This window comes from Perissodus microlepis, chromosome 20, assembly GCF_051167445.1.
Source record: "Perissodus microlepis isolate ML-2025 ecotype Zambia chromosome 20, ASM5116744v1, whole genome shotgun sequence".
NCBI classification, from domain to species: domain Eukaryota; kingdom Metazoa; phylum Chordata; class Actinopteri; order Cichliformes; family Cichlidae; genus Perissodus; species Perissodus microlepis.
Window position 1 is genome coordinate 12739577 of NC_140480.1, and position 20794 is coordinate 12760370.

General features: G+C 38.0%; 2 long non-coding RNA genes across 5 annotated transcripts; one reads left to right on the plus strand and one right to left on the minus strand.

Annotated features, from left to right (window-relative positions):
* The first annotated feature begins 2540 nt into the window (after positions 1–2540).
* LOC146364230 (uncharacterized) lies at positions 2541–9326 on the plus strand. 2 transcript variants are annotated; one of them, XR_014799084.1, is made up of 7 exons: positions 2544–2850; positions 3824–4028; positions 5061–5284; positions 6359–6470; positions 7197–7354; positions 7780–7837; positions 8786–9326. It is a non-coding gene; the product is annotated as an uncharacterized LOC146364230 (long non-coding RNA). The 2 variants fall into 2 exon arrangements; XR_014799083.1 differs by having other exon boundaries at positions 2541–2850; positions 6359–7354.
* A 2018-nt stretch (positions 9327–11344) lies between these two features.
* Positions 11345–16914, minus strand: LOC146364231 (uncharacterized). Of its 3 annotated transcripts, XR_014799050.1 has the most exons (5): positions 13308–16914; positions 12661–12817; positions 12300–12408; positions 12073–12194; positions 11345–11930 (listed from the first exon to the last, which is right to left on the minus strand). It is a non-coding gene; the product is annotated as an uncharacterized LOC146364231 (long non-coding RNA). The 3 variants fall into 3 exon arrangements; XR_014799048.1 differs by having other exon boundaries at positions 12073–12408; positions 13308–16910; XR_014799049.1 differs by having other exon boundaries at positions 12073–12408; positions 12661–12812; positions 13308–16909.
* Between the last annotated feature and the right edge of the window lie 3880 nt (positions 16915–20794).

Here is a 20794-nt window from a genome sequence, read left to right on the forward strand (position 1 = left end):
ACGTATTATCTCTTTCTTCACTTCTTTCGCGTAAGTCTGTCTGCCCTACGTATCTCTGGCCCTTTCCTCTAAATCCTCCTCTTCCTCTGCCTCTATTTCCTCTCCTCTGTCCCTGTCTGTTACCTCTCGCTTCCACACTTGGAAATATTCTAATTCTTATGTGCGTTTTCCTTCTTTCTTTAAATCTTTTCTTTCTCCTACTTCTTTAAGTTGTAATAGTGCAGATGGATTTCTCCATCCTTGCACACTAATTTGTCCGGCGCCTGGACATTTTTTTTCTAACCACTGTTCGTCAACAGTAAACTTAGTGGGCTGATTACCCATTAAACAGAAACTGCAGAGCCTTCTCTGGTATTAGACGAATAAGAGTGGTTATTAACACGCCCTTCTACTCCAGCTATTCTGGAGCGGTGTCAATTTTATGAGATGAAACTCAACCGTTCTCTTTTGTCACCAGTACTTCAGCTACTGACAGGAAATAAAATAACAATAACAATGAGAGTGATTCAGCAGCGTATTGTGCTGTTTAAATCAATTCACTCTCAACCAGTGTTGGTCAAGTTACTTGAAAAAAGTAATCAGTAACTAATTACTGATTACTTCCCCAAAAAAGTAATCCCGTTACTTTACTGATTACTTATTTTCAAAAGTAATTAATTACTTAGTTACTTAGTTACTTAGTTACTTTTTAAAAACACGATTTACAACCTGAATAGGTGATAAAGCGATAGATCTGTCAACCCAATTCTACTTTTTCTGCATAATCCATCATACAAAATGTAATCAAATGGAAAAGTCTCTTTTTTTTAAACTTGTTTTATCAGTTTAATCTTTTAACTTTATGCATCAAGCAAAAATTAAATTATATGCACCATTCTCTGACTTGAAGAAATTAGTTTAACATTTAAACCTATTTTCTGCACATTCCAGCACATAAAATAAAATATTTTTTGTGTTTACACTCAGTCTTTCAAATAGATGCAAGTAAAACACAGCAGAAAGTAAATAAAATCAAAGACTAGCGGTCCTGTTGCTCTATTTTCACCTGTAAAGCAGGAGTTGGGTAGGCGGAGGTTTACCCTGGTGCAGGTGTGGCGCAGCGGTCAGTGGAAGAATCCGCGAGTTTCTCTGTGAATTTCCCATTATGACGTTGCCCACTCGAAGCTTGTTTAGGGTTTTTTTTCGGTGTAAAAAGAAGTTTTCTTCCCACGCACAACGGACACTAATGTTTTTGTCACTTTTTATGGAATCAAATTCAAAGTAAGGTCAGTACTTCCACGCTTTAAACGCTGCACGCTCATACTCTCTCCTGCACTCGATATATGATCCATTGTTGATCTGCAGACAGCTGTTGTCACGAAGGTGGCACTTGCTTACGTCACTGTCATGAGACATTCTTGCAAAAAAAATCATGGTTTTAGTAACGCAGTAAAGCAGCGTTCCTACGGGAAAGTAACGGTAATCTAATTACCGTTTTTGCAATAGTAATCCCTTACTTTACTCGTTACTTGAAAAAAGTAATCAGATTACAGTAACGCATTACAAGTAACGCGTTACTGCCCATCTCTGCTCCAGATTACGAGTCATCTGCTTTAGGCTAAGTGTTTGAGAATTATACCACCAGTCAGGTACTTCTGAAGATAATCGACCTCTGTTGGAGTAGCGTTCAGATAGCTGCTCTGCTCTGTGTTGGTACAGGGCATTGAAGATGATAACAGTGGGTGGATTATATTCTTAAACTTAGTTACAGCGCTTTCAGAAAGACATCTACTTTGATAAAGTCTACTCTCCACCGCTGTGTAATCAATTATTGTAAATGTAAATGTTATCAGGAAATGATCAGACAGGAGAGGGTTTTCAGGAAACACTGTTAAATGTTCAGTTTCTATGCCATATGTTAAAACAAGATCTAGAGTGTGATAAAAGTGGTGGGTGGGTTCTTTTACATTTTGAGAGAAACCAATTGAGTCTAATAACAGATTAAATGCCATGTTGAGGCTGTCATTTTTAGCATCTACATGGATGTTAAAATCACCCACAATAATTATTTTATCTGAGCTCAGAACTAAATTAGATATAAAGTCTGAGAAATCAGACAGAAACTCTGTATAAGGCCCAGGTGGACGATAGATGATAACAAGTAAGACTGGTTTCTGAGTTTCACAGCTGGGGTGGACAATGTTAAGCATCAGGCTTTCAAATGAATTAAAAGTCTGTCTTGGTCTTTCATTAATTAATAGGCTGGTGTGAAAAATTGCTGCCACACCGCCCCCTCGGCCTGTGCTTCGAGATTTCTGGTAGTTAGAATGACTCGGGGGTGTTGATTCATTTAAACTAACATAATCATCCTGCTGCAACCAGGTTTCTGTAAGGCAGAGTAAATCAATTTGTTGATCAATTATTAAGTCATGTACTAACAGAGACTTGGAGGAGAGAGACCTAATATTTAATAATCCACATTTCACTGTTTTACTCTTTGGTTCAGATGTGGATACTGTATTGTTCTTTCTTTGTAATTGTTTATGCTTAAGTTGTTTGTTGCTGGTTTTTAGTTTGTTTTTTGTCTTTTTGGAAGCTGACACAGTCTCTATGGTGATGGGTTTTTTGGGGGGGTAGCAGGAGGAGAGAAGCTGCAGAGAGGCATGTAAGACTGCAACTCTGCTTCCTGGTCCCAACTCTGGATAGTCATATTTTGGGGGGTTTAATAAATTTGTCCATATTTCTAGAAATGAGAGCTGCTCCATCCAAAGTGGGATGGATGCCGTCTCTCCTAACAAGACCAGGTTTCCTCCAGAAGGTTTGCCAATTATCTATGGAGCCCACATCGTTTCTGGGACACCACTTCCTCGTGTAAGTGTACATGTTTCTTATAAATATAGTCTATAACTTAATTATTTTCTGTAGCCCACATAATTAAACATTTCAGTTACATAAAACATGAATTTTGATTTAATGTACTGTATAAGTCTGTATAATAAATTAATATATAGCCCAATAAGTATGAAATCCAGAAAGCTACAAAACATGGGGTGGGTCATTTGCAAACACAAGTCTAACCTAAGTTTCACTCTTTTTGTGTTAGAAAAAATCAAATTGTTACATGCTTAAATTGAAATGTGAGAAATCTGCACTGTCATGAATAAAAATTTAAACCTAATTTTTCATGATTTGTTGGGTTAACCCTCTGAGGTCCAAAATATAACTGGCCATTTTTGACTACTTTTAATTTTGCATTTGTATTTCACCTTCAGGTTTTTTCGCCTTGCTTGGTATCATTGTGTTCAGCTCAACCTCACGTCTGAATGTATAGTTATTTTTTCTTTGACTGAGTGACAGAGTGAACATCACGAATGTCACTCCCACTGAGGTTCATCGCTGACAGAGGAAAAGAGTCACAAAGGTGACAGAGCTGTCAGCAGCCTTTCCAGAGCCAGCGTTACATCTAACAGTGACAAGGACTGCAGTGTAAAGACAATTGTTTCATTTTGTAAGAAATCAGGTTGTTTGTGAAACTGTTCCTTTAAAATAGCTTACGGCACTTTCTGTGCAGCAAACTCTGTCATACAGTATAGTGTGCAGATAAACAGGCACATGTTGTGTGTTTGAGATGCTCACATTGGTGAGTGTCCGTCTGATAAGTGAGAAGTTTGCAAAACAATGAGACTCATCAGAATCCAAATACTTTATTAACCCCTAAGTAAAAGACAGAGGGGGAAAGTAATAAAGTTAAAACATGGAGAAAGAAGCAGGAGCAACTGAAACGGGCTGCGTGCACACACAAGAATAAGCGTTAACCCTCATCTGTTTTGTCTGTCTGTGTTAGGAATCTCATTTGTAACCCAGGGACATTGGTGAGCACCTTGTTAACATCAAGAAGAACGGCCGTCATGTTCCCAGCAGCCCAATTGCTGTTATGATCAAGCAGTCAGGGATTGGTGATGTGAGCCGTGTGCGTGTGAGTGGACCGGGGCTGACCGAGGCCAGGACTTTTCAGGCTGCAGAGTTCATCATTGACACTCGTGATGCAGGTATATGCTCAGTGAAAGCATAGATACTGTGATATTTTTCTTTTTAAACATTCAAATAGAATATTTGTCAGTCTCATCTTGTTATATTAGGCTTCATCTGCTTGAGCCTTTCCACTGAAGGACCCAGTTAAGTGGGCATTAACACTGAGGACCAGGAGGATGGCTGGTGACACGATGTGTTGCTTTTTGAGGTCTTTTAGCCTGTTTCACTTTGTCAGACAGGTTCTATTTAACTGATTTCTTGATTCACAAGTCTGCAATTAATCAGGCCTGAGTGTGTCTAGTAACACTGAACTGAGGTTTCCAAAATTGGTTAATCACAGTTAACTCGTGATTTAACAAGGGGGGCAATTTGTTTTTACACAGGACCAGGGAGGTTTGGATAATCTTTCTCCCTAATCTATGAAATCATCATTTAAAAACTGCATTTTGTATTAACTTGGGGGGAAACACCTTTTCACATCACTGTAGACGTGATTACAGAATACCTTTTACATCCTGGATTACAATAGGATATCCATCAACGGCAGATACTGGTCTCCATGACACACAGATACTGGAGTGGTCTGACCTGACCACACTCGCACTGCTTACCCACAAAGTGTCTAGAGAAACAGAAAAAAGCCAGAAAACAAACAAAAAACACAAAGCCAAAGAATGTCATCTGCACACTAGCTTGGACAATAACCGTAGACACAGTGCACCCAGTAATTTTTGAACTTCCAACCAAGTATCAAGAGCAGTACTGTCATTGTACCGGCACTGGCTTCTGTCTCATTGTTCAGACAGCCCATCATTATGCAGAGAAAGGAATCTGTGTCTCTGGACCAAAATGACTGTACGTGTAGTGCTGTAGAAACAATACTGCCCAAAAACCTTGATGTTTCTATATGTGGAAACCTTCAAGTATGCATATCCTCCTGTAAGGGTAAAGTAATGGGACATTTGCACTTTTTGCATGTAAGCCTGTCGGTCTTAACTGGAAGTTGCACTTGAGCTGTCTTGGCATCTTTCCCTTGTTTGACTCACCAGTTTTGCCCTGAGCTGAACCGCTGCCTCCTTCTCTGTTGTGGTACTCAGCGGTGACCAAGATGCTGTAACGTGCATCTGGCTGCAGTGACTCCAGCATCACCTGCTTCTCTCCACCAGGGACCAGCAACTGCAGACAACAAACAACACTATCATCCCAACACAGTCAGAACTCATTTAAACTTTTGGAACTTATGGAATACATGTGGATACAGCAGTGTGTACAGGTAAGACCATTTAAACGGACAGCATTTATAGAATGACTATTAAAAGTCAGCGAGTGTCAGTAATGTTAATGTGGTTATGTTAGTAATACACCGAGTGCTAATATAACAGCTTTAAGATGCATTTGTAGATATTATTACGTGTTTTACCGTCTTTATGGTGCTAGCTTAAAGTTACGGTGTAAACGTTAGCTTATATTGTAGTAAAGCTGTTACTGTTTAAACGATGTTAGCACAGAAATATTAGCTTCTGTCATGACTGATGAAGTTACTAGTTAATAAAGTTTTCAGTAAAGTGTTTAATCGCAGCCACAGATTGACAGCAAATATCTCGATTAGCTTCAGTGCATCTATAATAAATATGTGCAAGTTTCAGTGCTTCGTTTAAACTGTATGATACTTATACTGACCCAGGGTCAGTGTAAAATACAATCCTAGCTGTGTGAACAAAGCCTGGCTCCTTTAATCCTGCATGACAAACCTCAGAATGCAGGTTATTATTACTCTTTCCTGCTGGCACACCTGTCACACCTGAGAGTCAGCTAGAAACTTACAGTGACGTGGACATCATGCAAAGACTGCCAGACTCTGTAATACTGCAAATGATCAGTGACTCATGTTAACACTAAACTTTAAACGGTACCTCTGTGTCTCTGTGTGCTGAACATCTAGGATTGAGTCAGGCTGCATTGACTGTGGGACTTTAATGTGTTAAAAGCAGGTTGAAGACGGCTCAGAAACATTTGAAGATTAAAATTTAGCATTATGGCTGCTGATGGTTTGTAAAGCCTCTACTCAGCTGTATTTTTGTTACTAATTTATGTTTGTTGTTGTTTAACACAGATTTCAGAAGAGCAAATATGCTTAATAGTTTAACTAGATTTCATTTGTCAGTGTGGGTCTGCTGAGTCACCTGAAGAACTCATTTCATTCATTCTCCACATGATGTTCATTTACAGAAATGTTTCACAGGAACTGATTTCTCCCAAAGGGTGAACTAGTGTGTTTCCATAGATTACCTCTGTATGAATGTACTTCTTAAATGAAGGCAAGTGTTTGTTATTTTTTGTTCCTCAGGTACAGTACGTGATATCAAGGGCAGGCGGTCAACACTGGGGGTAGACAAGAAGCAGACGTACTTCCAAGAGGGAGCTGCAGTGAGGACACAGCCAGGTCACTGAGGTCAGAGGTCAGAATCTGAAACAGCTCAGGTTTGGATTTTAGGTGTTATAAAAAATCAAAATGTATTTATAAAGAAACCTTTAAATAATAGTCATAATTATGATTATTATAAGAAATATCAAACATTTAAGTGGATTTTCTGTTACACATATTGTGTTAGCCCTGCAATAAACTGGCAGCCTGTCTTTGTCCTGTATCAGCTGGGATAGGCTTCATCCTCCCGCAACCCTGAATTGGATACATTGTATTCCAATTATGTAATCTGATCATTTACAAACTCAAGGTATCTAATCAAAATGTAAGTAATAATTATAAAATGGGAAAGCAGAAATAAGCGTGACATGAATGTAAATGTGTGAGCTGACATAGAGGACAGCTAAATGTAGTCTGAAAAACCTTTGTTGTCAAGTTTGCAGGTATATCAGCACGAGACATTCTTACATAGAAGAGACTGTTAAAGTCTCTAACTCAGTGAAGCATTATTGGTCCCGTCTGTTTGGATAAATATAGTAAGTTGATGTATGTCCATTTATTGACACATTTTCTTAAGTGCTTATCCAGTTCAGGATCACAGTGGAGCTGCAGCTGGATATGTTCACTAAATAAACCTTACAAAAGTTAACAATAAACCTGCATCCATGTACGTTGTTGTCCACAGGATGAGAAAATCAAACTGGAAGACTGTGGAACATGTTAATAAATGTTTGTGTGTTTATGCCTGTGTCTTTCACAGGAGGCGCTGGAAGGTTTCCCTAATAGTTCCTGGTGAATCAAAGCAGAACCATAAAGGTTGCTGGATTGCATGATGGCCTTACCCCTGAGCAGTCATCCTGTTAAAGGAGGAACCACTTAGAAGCTGTTTTCAAAGTAGCTGAGCAGATTTCATCTCAAGTAAGCAATTAACTGTTTGTTCGTTTGTTCTGCCACTTAAAGAGCATTTAAGGACATCTTTTGAGTGTCCAGTTGAATTAATTCTACTGGCTCTCATGGTCATTTGTTATTATAGACATATTTTTCATGTTCATCCAGCTATTTAGTAAATTCTATCTATTTAGTAATATCCGTCAGCTATAAAATGTAATATAAATATAAAAATATGTAAATATCTCCTGTCCTTTATGTTTTAATGATGTAAGTCTCTTATCGTGTTACATTAGCATTCCTCACATATCAATGAGATGCTGTACAGTACAATCCTACTGACACAGCAGAGGGATAACGACGGCTATTCAACATCGTTACACGACACATTCGAGCTGCATGACGCAGACAAAGTGACTAAATCATCTTTTTGTGGTTTATTGTCTTCAAACCAGCAGACAAAGCCGATTGCAGAAGATGTCAGAGAAGAACTTCAGGCCGTGTACTGAAAAGGTATTTTTTCTTGCTATCAAAAGACATTTGGAGTGGCAGCTTCTACAACTGGTTGTGCTAAAGTAAAGCTTGCAGTCTAAGAAATCACAGTGTTGATATTCAGCACAAAGAGAAAAGCTCACTTGTTTGAATTTATTTACAATCATAGCTTTATAAATTCTGACTGTAAACAGCTTTTACAGCTTTGATATTGTTTGACACTCGATATCAGGTGATAGGGTTTAATTTAAAGGTTTCTGTGTCCCAATGAGCCATTTACACTGATCAGTGTCAGTTTAACTGTAACACATTCATTATTTAGATTCAACAAAGAAATAACTGAATGTAAAAAATGGCAGCCCTCAGGCCAGGTTTAGAGAGATATATGCATGCATTATGAAATTTATGTATCCCAGATAATTGTTATTCATCTAGTCATGGCAGACCTACCTCTTCCTCCCAAGTTAACTGCAACCCAAAAGAACTAGTGGGGCTATTTACACACTCACAACCAGTGTGGGGTAAAAAGAGCCACCAAAAAGCTGTCAGCAACAGATGTGCTAGAAGAGTTAGAAACTCTACTTATGGAGAAACTTTCTAAGTCTAACAGGGGACAGGTACTCCTGCCCAAATAACATGATATAACCCCACGTACAGCCCAGCCATAAAATGAACCAAGTCATTTAGTTAAAGACAGCATGGGACCAAATGCATGTAACCAGCCTGCATCAACCTGACATTTCTTCCTCCTGAATTAAATGAATGAATGGATGAAAGTTAAATGACTACAAACCTAAAGCCACTAGTTCCCACACTGGAGCTCCCTGACACTGTGTGTTAACCGTATTTAGCTTGTATCAACAGTTGTAACAGGCTAAGCCACCTGAGACACTGCATTGAATGATTGTTCCTGTCTTAATGATTTCAGCTGACTGGTTTCAGCTCAGATGTTCTGCTTTTTCCTTTCAGTAGATCAAAGCAGCTCGTGCTCCTTCTGCTTCCATTTTAGAAGAAGAAGAAGAAGGCGAAGGCTTCAGCGAAGTGGCGTTCATGGTCTCAGTGAACAGTCACGGTCACACACTGCATGTGGTTTTAAAAGCAACATGTCTGTTCACCACAACAATGGAGATGTGTAATATTAGTGCAGCTACGGTTTGTTTTTGAACATCAGTTCTGTTTTCTACTTTGATCACTTAGACCAAAAAAGTGTTGTTTTCAGATTCTTTCTTTTACATCTATAAACCACCTGTTCATTTTTTTTATTACAATTAGTTTCACATAAATGTTAGTTTTTCCTTTATGATCTTTTAATGCTTACACTACACTGTACATGTCTACATTAGAGACATTTCTGTTACCTGTTTCTGTTGACTCAGAGTTGTGAAATGTTCTTTTATTTGATACACAATATGAAGTTCATAATTTTCTTACAAATAAAACTCTAATGACAAACATGAACAGCTGTGCTTATTTCTGAGACATAAGTTTTTGAATGTGTTGATATTTAGACAGTGTGCATCTGTATGCTGAAACTGTAATGGTGAACCTGAGGTGATGGTCAACAGAAGGCAAATATATATCAATATAAAACAATATTGAAGTAATGTCTTTACCCCCTGCAGCGTGTGGACGCTGTGCACGCAATCACCTTATTCACTGTAGTAAACATGCACCGCTAGCTCACGTGACTGACTGTCTCCATGGTTACATCGTATATTATTAGCTATGTAAACAGCTTCCAAAGATACCGCCATAGCTCTCTGCAGCTGTAACACTTAAACACTTTGCAAATCATTTCATGTTTTTGATAGTTATGAAGACAGAATATGTTTTTAAGGTCATGCTAGGCGGTTGCTATGGTGGTTGCTGTGGACTTGGGTGGACCGCGTCCGATTCCTGTTATTAGCTGTCCGCCGTAGGAAGGCTGCGTTCCATTTACAAGTAGTGACAGTCTGCCGCAACTCGAACTCAAACCCCGCTTTGTTCTTTAATTATAGGCCTTTTATAGCCGTTCATGACACGCACACACACACATAAAGCACTTTGCCTCACCATGAGAATGCAACTTTACCTAACCTAACCTTTAAAGTATCTGATATAGGATAGATAGAAAAATGAAGCAACCAGAGATTTAATGATGAATACTCTGGGTTCTGTAGTTCACGTTTTACAGTCCTGAATGACTCTTTGCATATAATTTATTGAAGAGGAGTTTAGAATGCACTTTACATTTAGACTGTTGCTGTTTAATTTTTTACATTGTTGCCGTGTTATGTCATGAATAAGGTTCACCTGCTGGGGGTTTGATGGATCAGCTGGACAATACAGTCAAAGACAGACTTCATTCATCATATGCAAGAATCCTAGTTGGATTTTTGTTGTCACTCATGTTTTTGAACCAAATATTGAAAACAATTCTGACAGACTGGATACCTGGTCAGGGTGTACATTACCTTGTACTCAAGCATCCCAGGACAGAGCCCTGCCCCACCATGAGCCTGGGTGGATACGTGGTTATAATATAAAAGGACCAATACTGAATATGAATATTTCATGAAAATTGAGTTATAATATAAATTAGTAATGAGGCTTTCTCTGCGCCCTTATCTACCCCATACTCAAAGAGCTGCGGGCAGAGAGGGTGACAGGAGAGGATGGCACTGAAGAGAAGATGCTCGGTTTCTGGAGTCTCCTGGTCCTGTCAGTATTAGTAGGATGCATCTGCTGTGTCTTCTCGTGGATGCTCACCTACCTTGACTCGTTCCAGCCTGGTATGGATTTCCCAACACTGCGGACAGTGGCCCACGTCAGAGACGTTTAATATTGATTACATATGTCTGAATTGCTAACCCTAACCCTAGCTCAACAGACCACAATGCCCTGGACTGTCAGTATTATTACATGCTGTGAACACAAGTAGCTTTGATCACAGTTTATGTTGTAAAAGAGAAGGAATATTGGAAAAAAAGATCAACATTGTGATATTATTTCTTCCAAACTGACCAGAAACATGCTTGTCAGACTCTCACAGCAAAGGATCAGACTCACTGTGCATGACAGCTCAGGCCAATGATGTCTGTTAGATTGTCAGTTGTTTAGTGTGCTTCTGTACGGTTAGGGTCACCATCTCTATTTCGGAATAATTAATATGCGGAAAACACTAAAAGTTGATTGTCTTCCAGTATTCTAGCATAATTAAAAAACTTTGACTTTGTAAGTACATATTATTAGTCCTAATGCCAGTATGATTCTTCATAACTCCTGCTTTGAAATACTGAACTTTATTTGACTTTATTTGAAAATTTACCTGATGAAAGATAATTTACAGTGGCAGTCTGTCAGGATAATTCTGACTATAAGATCACTGTATTAATCTGAATCCTTCTGAAATGTGCTGTGGATGAATGCTGATGCAACTCACTGTGTGAAAACTGTTAATAAAATGAATCTGTGACACATGCAACACATTCACAGAGGAAGAGGACACAAAGGGAGGACACGCAGAGGCTGTGTTGAAGTCAGAAATCCAAATCTTTAGTCAAAAACAGGCAGCGGTAACAAACAGGAAGACAAGCAGTCCATCAAACAGTCTACAGGGTCAAACATACAGAGAATTCAAACAGCCGTAAAAAATAACTGGACACTGAAAAACTTAAAGCAATGTGTGACGCAATAAAAGGAAGCAGCGCAGTATATTCACTGAATTATCATCAATTACGAAAGAGAAAAACGACGATTTCTAAGGATTATTTTCTTAAATGCAGTTAGAGTGTGGCTGGTAAAGATGGAAACATACAGAATGTAAACTGTGTGAGTTTGGTGAACTTTGTTAGTAACAAATGAGGTAAAAAACAACAACCCCAAAACAGACAAAACACAGAAAGAGGCTCTCAGTATTCATTAATAATTAGAAAGAAAAATTGTGGTCGTGGATTTTTACAGTCTTAGTTCCGCTCGCTGTCATCATTATAATCATCATGATCAATGGCGAGGTCCTTAGGTGGGTGGGGCTGTCTCTGGTGATGTCACCATGAAGGAACAGCATCTGGCACGTGTTGCTGAAACATCCCAGTACACTGGTGTAGTTTCCTCTCCAGCTGTTGGACATTTGACACTTGAACATTAAGGGGAAGAAGAAGAAACAGTGTTAGGTCAGGTGACCACATGGTTTCTAAAGTAACTGACAGGAAGTAACCAGGCCGTTAGAAATGGATGGCATGTGTTTAGAGTTACTGGAGTTGGGTAACTCTACTTACCAAAAGCAGAAGCACACAGATGACAGATCAGATGCTGAATGTTGCAGGAACATGCTCATGTGTGGTGGTCATTCAGTGCTGCTCCGGCAGGTTAGACAGTCCAAGACTGATATCCTGCCCATCTGAGAGTTTGAAAACACACATGCAAAGATTTATTTTGTATTACAGTCAAAGTTGGATGTTCATTTTTGTCCTTTAAAAATGTTTGTGTATTTGAAAGCACTAACATTTAAGGATGACTTGGATTGTCTCCTTTAAAGGGGAGACAAGTGTATCCACTGATCTACGTCACTTAAACTGGATGATGACTCCTCTCTCCCTCACTCAGAAACACTCCTAATATAACCAAGCAAATAAATAATATTGAAGATTTACTTACATCATTACAAAAACATCAAAAACATCTCCCTTTGATTCTATTTCTCCATTCCTGCTGAACATCAGGCAACAAATATCTCAATAAATCACAGTAAAATGTAAAGCACATATTTTCTCTGCTTTGTCTAACCTCTGCAGAGCCTCTGTCAAGAAAAACATATCTGTAAGCATAAAACAAATATACATTTCATAACACGTCACTGGACAAACCTCGGTCAGTTGATTTCCTCTGTGCAGTGCAGACGAACATCAGTCAGCAAGTCAAGGTGGTGAGATGGACTGGTGTCCTTTGTGACTCTGCTGGTTCTTCTGAGGAAACACCACCGTCTCTCCACACCGTCACCATCTGTGAGCACAAACTGCTGCTCTGCCAGCATGTAGGAAATCAGATATCACACACACAGGGGTGAAGAAACATTAGAGCTCAACTTTGGATACTTTAGATCTAAACAGATCAAAGTAGCTCTTAGTTTCAACAATCAGTGAGCAGACAAACAATGATACCATACTGATTCTGTATGAATACAATATGGTATTTTCAATACAGGTGTCAAATTAGTTTATTAAAACTAATACAGATATATGTATATATATTTTTTGATAAATTAGTTTGCTAAATTATAAGAATATATATTTTTTTTTTTTTCATTTAACAATTGCAACTGAAAGAAATTAAATATTGAACAAAAATATATTGTCACATTCTGAGCATGCTCAGCACGCTGACAGACTTGAAGTTGCTACAGATTTTAAGAAGTGATAATTATAGGGAAAAAACTTCTCTTTTTCATCCGTTTAATCAAACATTTGATGCCTCAGCTGTCTCAGTCCTATAGCGTTCTGCAACTACAACTAACCTGAAGCTTGGATTTGGCTGCAGGTGCCCCTGTACATCCTTCTCAGCAGCACACATGTGGGTACCATTTAATCCCACTTCTTCCTGAGCTTTGCTTCATCACAAGACCAAAGGTGGCATCCCGTGTCACAGTCTTATCATCATCCAGAAGAAACATTTGAAGAAACATCATGGAGAAGAAACATTTACACGCCTCCTGGTTTTGTTTTCTGATCCTGCAAAAAGACTGAGGACAACGAAGCCCAGAGAACACGAGATACACAACATCCAACATTCAGACTCAACAGCCTCCATAAATGAAGAGCACCAGGTTGGTTCAGTTATAGTAGATATAAGCATACTTCACATTACTGGGTATGAATAATAATGAGGGGGCAAACTTTGAAGATGCAGAGCATGATGTCCCATCATCAGACTGCAAACAAACATCCACCAGGCTTCTTTGTTGCCAAAATTGATGATTCTCCTATCAGGGATCAGTAGCGTGTATTAACCTGTGGTATAAGCAGCAGTCACTGAAATATTACTGTTTCAGATAAGAAATCTAGGACATAAAAGCCAGGGTGGGAGGGATCTCTGCAAACTGACTTACCTCTGCAAGTGTGAAGCTCAACAAAAATCTGACTCTCCAGTCACAGACAAACAAAAAACTCCAGCTGGGAGATAGAAAACGCTGTCTGGGTCTTGCTGGATGTTGCTGGTCAGAGTCCACACATTAGCAGAGTGCTTCTTGGTCCCACTGACCCATGTGGACAGCGACTGTGGAGAACTGTTCTGGAAAACAGAGAAGAGAATTAAAATAACAAAAAGCCAAACAGGATTTCCACAAAGACTCTCTTGGAATCAGCAATCAAAAAATCACTGGTTCATATTTCAATTAAATATGAACAGGTTCCTTAAATGTACGCAGTTAAGATCTGATTTAATTTAATTTCCTTCACACAGCACATTTGTCCAGGCTGACAGGTAAACATAGAATTAATCTCAGGTAACATGACTCATAGTAGAGATTCAGTAAGAAAGATTGCTAGCTCTAATATTATTACCACACAATCCAAGGACACACCAACAGCTCAGATTTGTAGAACTATTTAAACAAATGTCTTCTGAATATTCAATTCAGGTTCACAGTGGGAGGGTGGGGGGTGTCGTGGAATTTTTTAAATAAAGTCTGCAACACAGAAAGAGCTGTGATCAAGCTATTTATTACTGCGCCAACACACATCAAACATCACAGTTCAGTCATGTCAGCGCTGCCACAGAAGTTGTGCTCCTACTCCTTTATGCATTCCAAGGAAGAGGGAGGAAGTTACAAACTGATCCTACCACACTTCACGTGTCTCGCTATGAAACCTAACGGATCAATGGTTATGCTGTTTTGTGCCCTTGGCCTTATCAGCACCTGTAAAGGGAGTTGTTTTCTCAAACTGCTGATGCTGAAGTAAGTTCATCTAGTTTTAGAAACTTTCACTGAACAGTCTATAACAGTGTCACAACTAAGCATATGCATAAGCACTTAAATACTTTAAATGAGAATAACAGAAAATTTCTTTTACAGAGGCTAGAGCCTGTCCCAGTAGTCATAGGTAGAGCACACCTGGACAGGTCACCAGTCTGTCAGAGGACAAACACAGAGACAGACATCAGAGTAACAAATCTATTTAAAATTAATGTAAGTTTGCTGCAGCTGTATGTATGAACATGTGTTTCTGTGCTCACAGTCCACCTCTCAGGAACCTGCAGTTCATTTTTAGTCTACTTTAAACAGACCTCACAAAAGGCTGATGTGGCTGGATCAGTAGTCTGATTTAAGTACGATACCTTTGGCCAGGGATTAATCTGGTACATCGCTTCACTGCAGTCTTACATATTTTCCCCACACCTGAATTAAAAAAATACTGATATATACAAATAACAGCTTCAGCTGATGCAGCCTGACTCAATCCTAAATGTTCAGCACACACAGAGAGACACAGAGATACCGTTTAAAGTTTAGTGTTAACATGAGTCACTGATCATTTGCAGTATTACAGAGTCTGGCAGTCTTTGCATGATGTCCACGTCACTGTAAGTTTCTAGCTGACTCTCAGGTGTGACAGGTGTGCCAGCAGGAAAGAGTAATAATAACCTGCATTCTGAGGTTTGTCATGCAGGATTAAAGGAGCCAGGCTTTGTTCACACAGCTAGGATTGTATTTTACACTGACCCTGGATCAGTATAAGTATCATACAGTTTAAACGAAGCACTGAAACTTGCACATATTTATTATAGATGCACTGAAGCTAATCGAGATATTTGCTGTCAATCTGTGGCTGCGATTAAACACTTTACTGAAAACTTTATTAACTAGTAACTTCATCAGTCATGACAGAAGCGAATATTTCTGTGCTAACATCGTTTAAACAGTAACAGCTTTACTACAATATAAGCTAACGTTTACACTGTAACTTTAAGCTAGCACCATAAAGATGGTAAAACACGTAATAATATCTACAAATGCATCTTAAAGCTGTTATATTAGCACTCGGTGTATTACTAACATAACCACATTAACATTACTGACACTCGCTGACTTTTAATAGTCATTCTATAAATACAATGTGATTTCGGAAATATATAAATATACGGACAACAGGCTCTTCCGCGGCAATCTCTTGTCGTCAATAAGCAACGTTAAGGGAGCTCTATAGTATTCAATGAGAGGACCCTGCACGTCAATAAGTGAAGCAGAGGGAGCCTGACCATGCGTCACACGTTTGACGAGTTGGGAGTGAGAACGTGTTGGTTGGTAAAATGTTTAGGATGAGATGGAGATATAACACTCATGCACCCTGAAAATTATGAAGGTCTAAATATGTATCAAAGGGACTCACTGAACATCAGTGGATTTCTATGGGGCAAACGTACTTAAAGCAGCCACTGTGACCATTGCTGCAGAGCAAAATGAAGAATACTGATGGGGACTATGAGGGTTTGTAGTTAAATTCCTGCTCTTACCGGATCAGTGAGTGTCTGTTTCAAGACTATTAACATACTTCTACATCACTATGGAACACCAGCATTTCTGCAGAGGACAGAACCACCTGCTTTAAACTACCATGATGCTCTGTGCTATGTTGTCATGGCAATATGAATTCAAATAAATACATAAGTCGAAAAATGCACATTTGAAGGAGGACAAGAAGACAGGCAACTGGAAGAGCTTTTGAAACAGGAAAACTTTTTTGGATTTCTCTTAATTTACCTGGAAATTTTGCTAATACAAGTCAAGGAGGAAACAAGGAGGCAGGTTGGATTATATTTGAGGACAGGACGCATGAAGGAGAAGCATGAGGAGAGAGAAAACAGCAGAGCGACGGTGAAAAGCTAATCATGGATCAAGTCGAAGAAGCAAGCATCAAAACTGTGAGTAAACATAACACACAAAAAGTTAAAAATGACTGTGCTGATTAAGGAAACATTACATTTGGTTAGTTTGGGGTCTCGAGCTTCAGGTTTGTGGGTTCAGTTGCTCTCAAAATTGAGGAAAGACAAAAAATGTTTCTTTTGAAAGGTTGTTGGAGGATTCTTACTGTAAGAAATATCTGGGTGTGCATCTGCTTTTATTTAAAAAAAAAAAAAAAAAGTTGAATTTTATTTAGTCACATTGAAAAGGGAAAATTGGAGGATCAGGACAATAACGTGGCCAAATTTACTGTTTCCTTAATCAGAACAATAATTTTGATCTGAACTAGAAATGTGTAAATGGGTTATTTTCTTTCTTCTCTACTGATCACTGTGTTACATGTTTAGTTACTTGTCAGTCTACATGATTAATGGTACTTTTAAAAAATGCAGTTTATTCATAATTTTGTAGAAACAGGCTCTGCACCTGTGAAAAACAAATCCAAACCCCCAAAATCACTGTAGATCAGAGTAGCTAAGCTCTGGTTAACTGCAATTATATTACAGGAGATTAAAAATATTAAGATGATTGAAAGAAACAAAGATTGCTTTAAGGTCTGAAGATTTGACTTTCTTATTGAAAGAGACGAAAACTAATCCATGTGTGACACTGAGGAAATAACTGAACGCTAAAAAGATGTGGAGGTCCAAATGTTTTATAAAAATGGGCAAACTTGATTTAATGACATTAGAAAGAAAAAATGGGATGTTTAAAAAGGTAATAAATAAAAACGATTTTTATATTACTTGAAAAAATGATGTTGGTTAGTTCAGCTGTATTTGGAAAAGCTACTGGGTCACTAGTAAGATGAGATTTAATGTGATAAACTGAGGATAGGTAATATAATCTGCACACTCGCTATTATTGTTGTAATCCACACACCACCATTATTGTTGCATCCATACACCAGCTAATGTTTTATCAAACATTAATCATAACTGGTGATCAATGCAAATTTTAAGCAATTATATTTATTTGGATTCAAAACCAATTTACAAAATATAAAAAAGAATCTTGTTTTTTTTAAGATAAAAAGACGTTTCTAACTGACTTCAGTTAGCTGAGCTGTAGAGGAGATTGATGAGCACGCAATAAAGTGAACTTGTTAGGGAGAGTTTGCAATCAACTCAAATTTTGATGATAGACACAGATAAAAATGAGCGTTTTTTTAGACACTGATGTGTGGACCGATCACATGGTTATAAACCAGGTGAAAATTGACTTCAAACTTTTGAGCTGTGGTGTAGATTGATTACAATGATAGCGTATAGTTATCTATTACAGAAGAATATATAGAAGTATGAGGACAGACAGACACTGTTAAAAGGTTATGAGCTGTCTTGATGCAGAGAAAGTGGAGTTTGTCATCCTGGAGCTGTTGCCAAGATTGAACGATGCTCTGGCTCTGTGGTCAAGTTCAGACATAGGCTTTAAGCAACCATGAGCCACTGATAAGCGTGATAGATTAATAAGCATGTATAAAGTGGACTTGTTAAACAGCTCTGATAGGAGAAAGTCAATGAGCACGCAATAAAGTGGACTTGTTAGGGACAGTTTACCATCAGCCTTGATAAAGTTTAACTTCATTTGTATTGAAAGACAGACTTTAAAGAAGATTCTTATTTGAAACTGGTGATAAAATCCAGGTCAGATACAGTTACATACAAGCATACAGTACACACTACTGCTCAAAGGTCAGAGGTCAGTTAGAAAAGACCCTGATTTTAATAGAAAATTGGCTTTAATGCAACATCACATGAAGTTTATCAGTAATGTTTCACAGCTTTAATCAAATCCTTCATCATCCATAAGTTGTGATGGAAAAATGTCTGCAAGCGTGCAGGAGCCCATTTTTAGAGACAATCATTCCTGTGTTATAATGCTCATTGAAGTTTATCAGGTCAGACGACCAACAGATGATAAGAAATATAATCTTACTAATTATTAGAGTTGAAAAGTACTTTGCTAAGCAAAATTCAATGAGGTTAGGCTGGAGATTGAGATGTTAACATAAAAGGGTCAGTTGGTGATGCATGAAAAAAAAGAATTTCTTCTAAAAATCTATTGGAGAATTCTGATTGTAAGAAATGAAAAATATTAAAACAGTGAAACTGTTAAAAAAAAGTGAAGGTTTTGTGCAGCTGGGTGTTGCAGCCCCTTTAGAGGAAAATGGAAACTTGGTTTCATGAGGTTAAAAACAAACACTGGGATGATCCAGACACATTTATTGTTTCTTTAATCACCACAATAGTTTCAGTTTGTGCTAAAATCTCTTAAAAAGCTGTTTTGAGTGATAAGTTTGGCTTTAATGTGTTAAGCTTGCATTAGATAAGACAATGTACCACTGAACACAGGAGGGATTATTGCTGAAAATGGGTCTCTGAACACCTCTGTAGATATTCTATTAAAAATCATTCATGATTTGTGATCAGTGTTAATATTAAGCATTTATATGATTATTTTTGATAAATTGCTGTGATTCAATCTGAAACCAAATTTGAGTCTATTCTGAAAACAAGACATTTCTAATTCACCTCAGACTTTTGAGCTGTAGTCTACATTGTAATGATAGTGTATGGTTATTGATTAGAGCAGATGATATGAGGCTATCAGGAGAGACTGTTAAAAAGTTATGAGCTGTCTTGATGCAGAGAAAGTGGAGTTTGTCATCCTGGAGCTGTTGCCAAGATTGAACGATGCTCTGGCTCTGTGGTCAAGTTCAGACATAGGCTTTAAGCAACCATGAGCCACTGATAAGCGTGATAGATTAATAAGCATGTATAAAGTGGACTTGTTAAACAGCTCTGATAGGAGAAAGTCAATGAGCACGCAATAAAGTGGACTTGTTAGGGACAGTTTACCATCAGCCTTGATAAAGTTTAACTTCATTTGTATTGAAAGACAGACTTTAAAGAAGATTCTTATTTGAAACTGGTGATAAAATCCAGGTCAGATACAGTTACATACAAGCATACAGTACACACTACTGCTCAAAGGTCAGAGGTCAGTTAGAAAAGACCCTGATTTTAATAGAAAATTGGCTTTAATGCAACATCACATGAAGTTTATCAGTAATGTTTCACAGCTTTAATCAAATCCTTCATCATCCATAAGTTGTGATGGAAAAATGTCTGCAAGCGTGCAGGAGCCCATTTTTAGAGACAATCATTCCTGTGTTATAATGCTCATAGAAGTTTATCAGGTCAGACGACCAACAGATGATAAGAAATATAATCTTACTAATTATTAGTTGAAAAGTACTTTGCTAAGCAAAATTCAATGAGGTTAGGCTGGAGATTGAGACGTTAACATAAAAGGGTCAGTTGGTGATGCATGAAAAAAAAAAAATTTCTTCTGAAAATCTATTGGAGAATTCTGATTGTAAGAAATGAAAAATATTCAAATAGTTAAACTGTTAAAAAAAAGTGAAGGTTTTGTGCAGCTGGGTGTTGCAGCCCCTTTAGAGGAAAATGGAAACTTGGTTTCATGAGGTTAAAAACAAACACTGGGATGATCCAGACACATTTATTGTTTCTTTAATCACCACAATAGTTTCAGTTTGTGCTAAAATCTCTTAAAAAGCTGTTTTGAGTGATAAGTTTGGCTTTAATGTGTTAAGCTTGCATTAGATAAGACAATGTACCACTGAACACAGGAGGGATTATTGCTGAAAATGGGTCTCTGAACACCTCTGTAGATATTCTATTAAAAATCATTCATGATTTGTGATCAGTGTTAATATTAAGCATTTATATGATTCTTTTTGATAAATTGCTGTGATTCAATCTGAAACCAAATTTGAGTCTATTCTGAAAACAAGACATTTCTAATTCACCTCAGACTTTTGAGCTGTAGTCTACATTGTAATGATAGTGTATGGTTATTGATTAGAGCAGATGATATGAGGCTATCAGGAGAGACTGTTAAAAAGTTATGAGCTGTCTTGATGCAGAGAAAGTGGAGTTTGTCATCCTGGAGCTGTTGCCAAGATTGAACGATGCTCTGGCTCTGTGGTCAAGTTCAGACATAGGCTTTAAGCAACC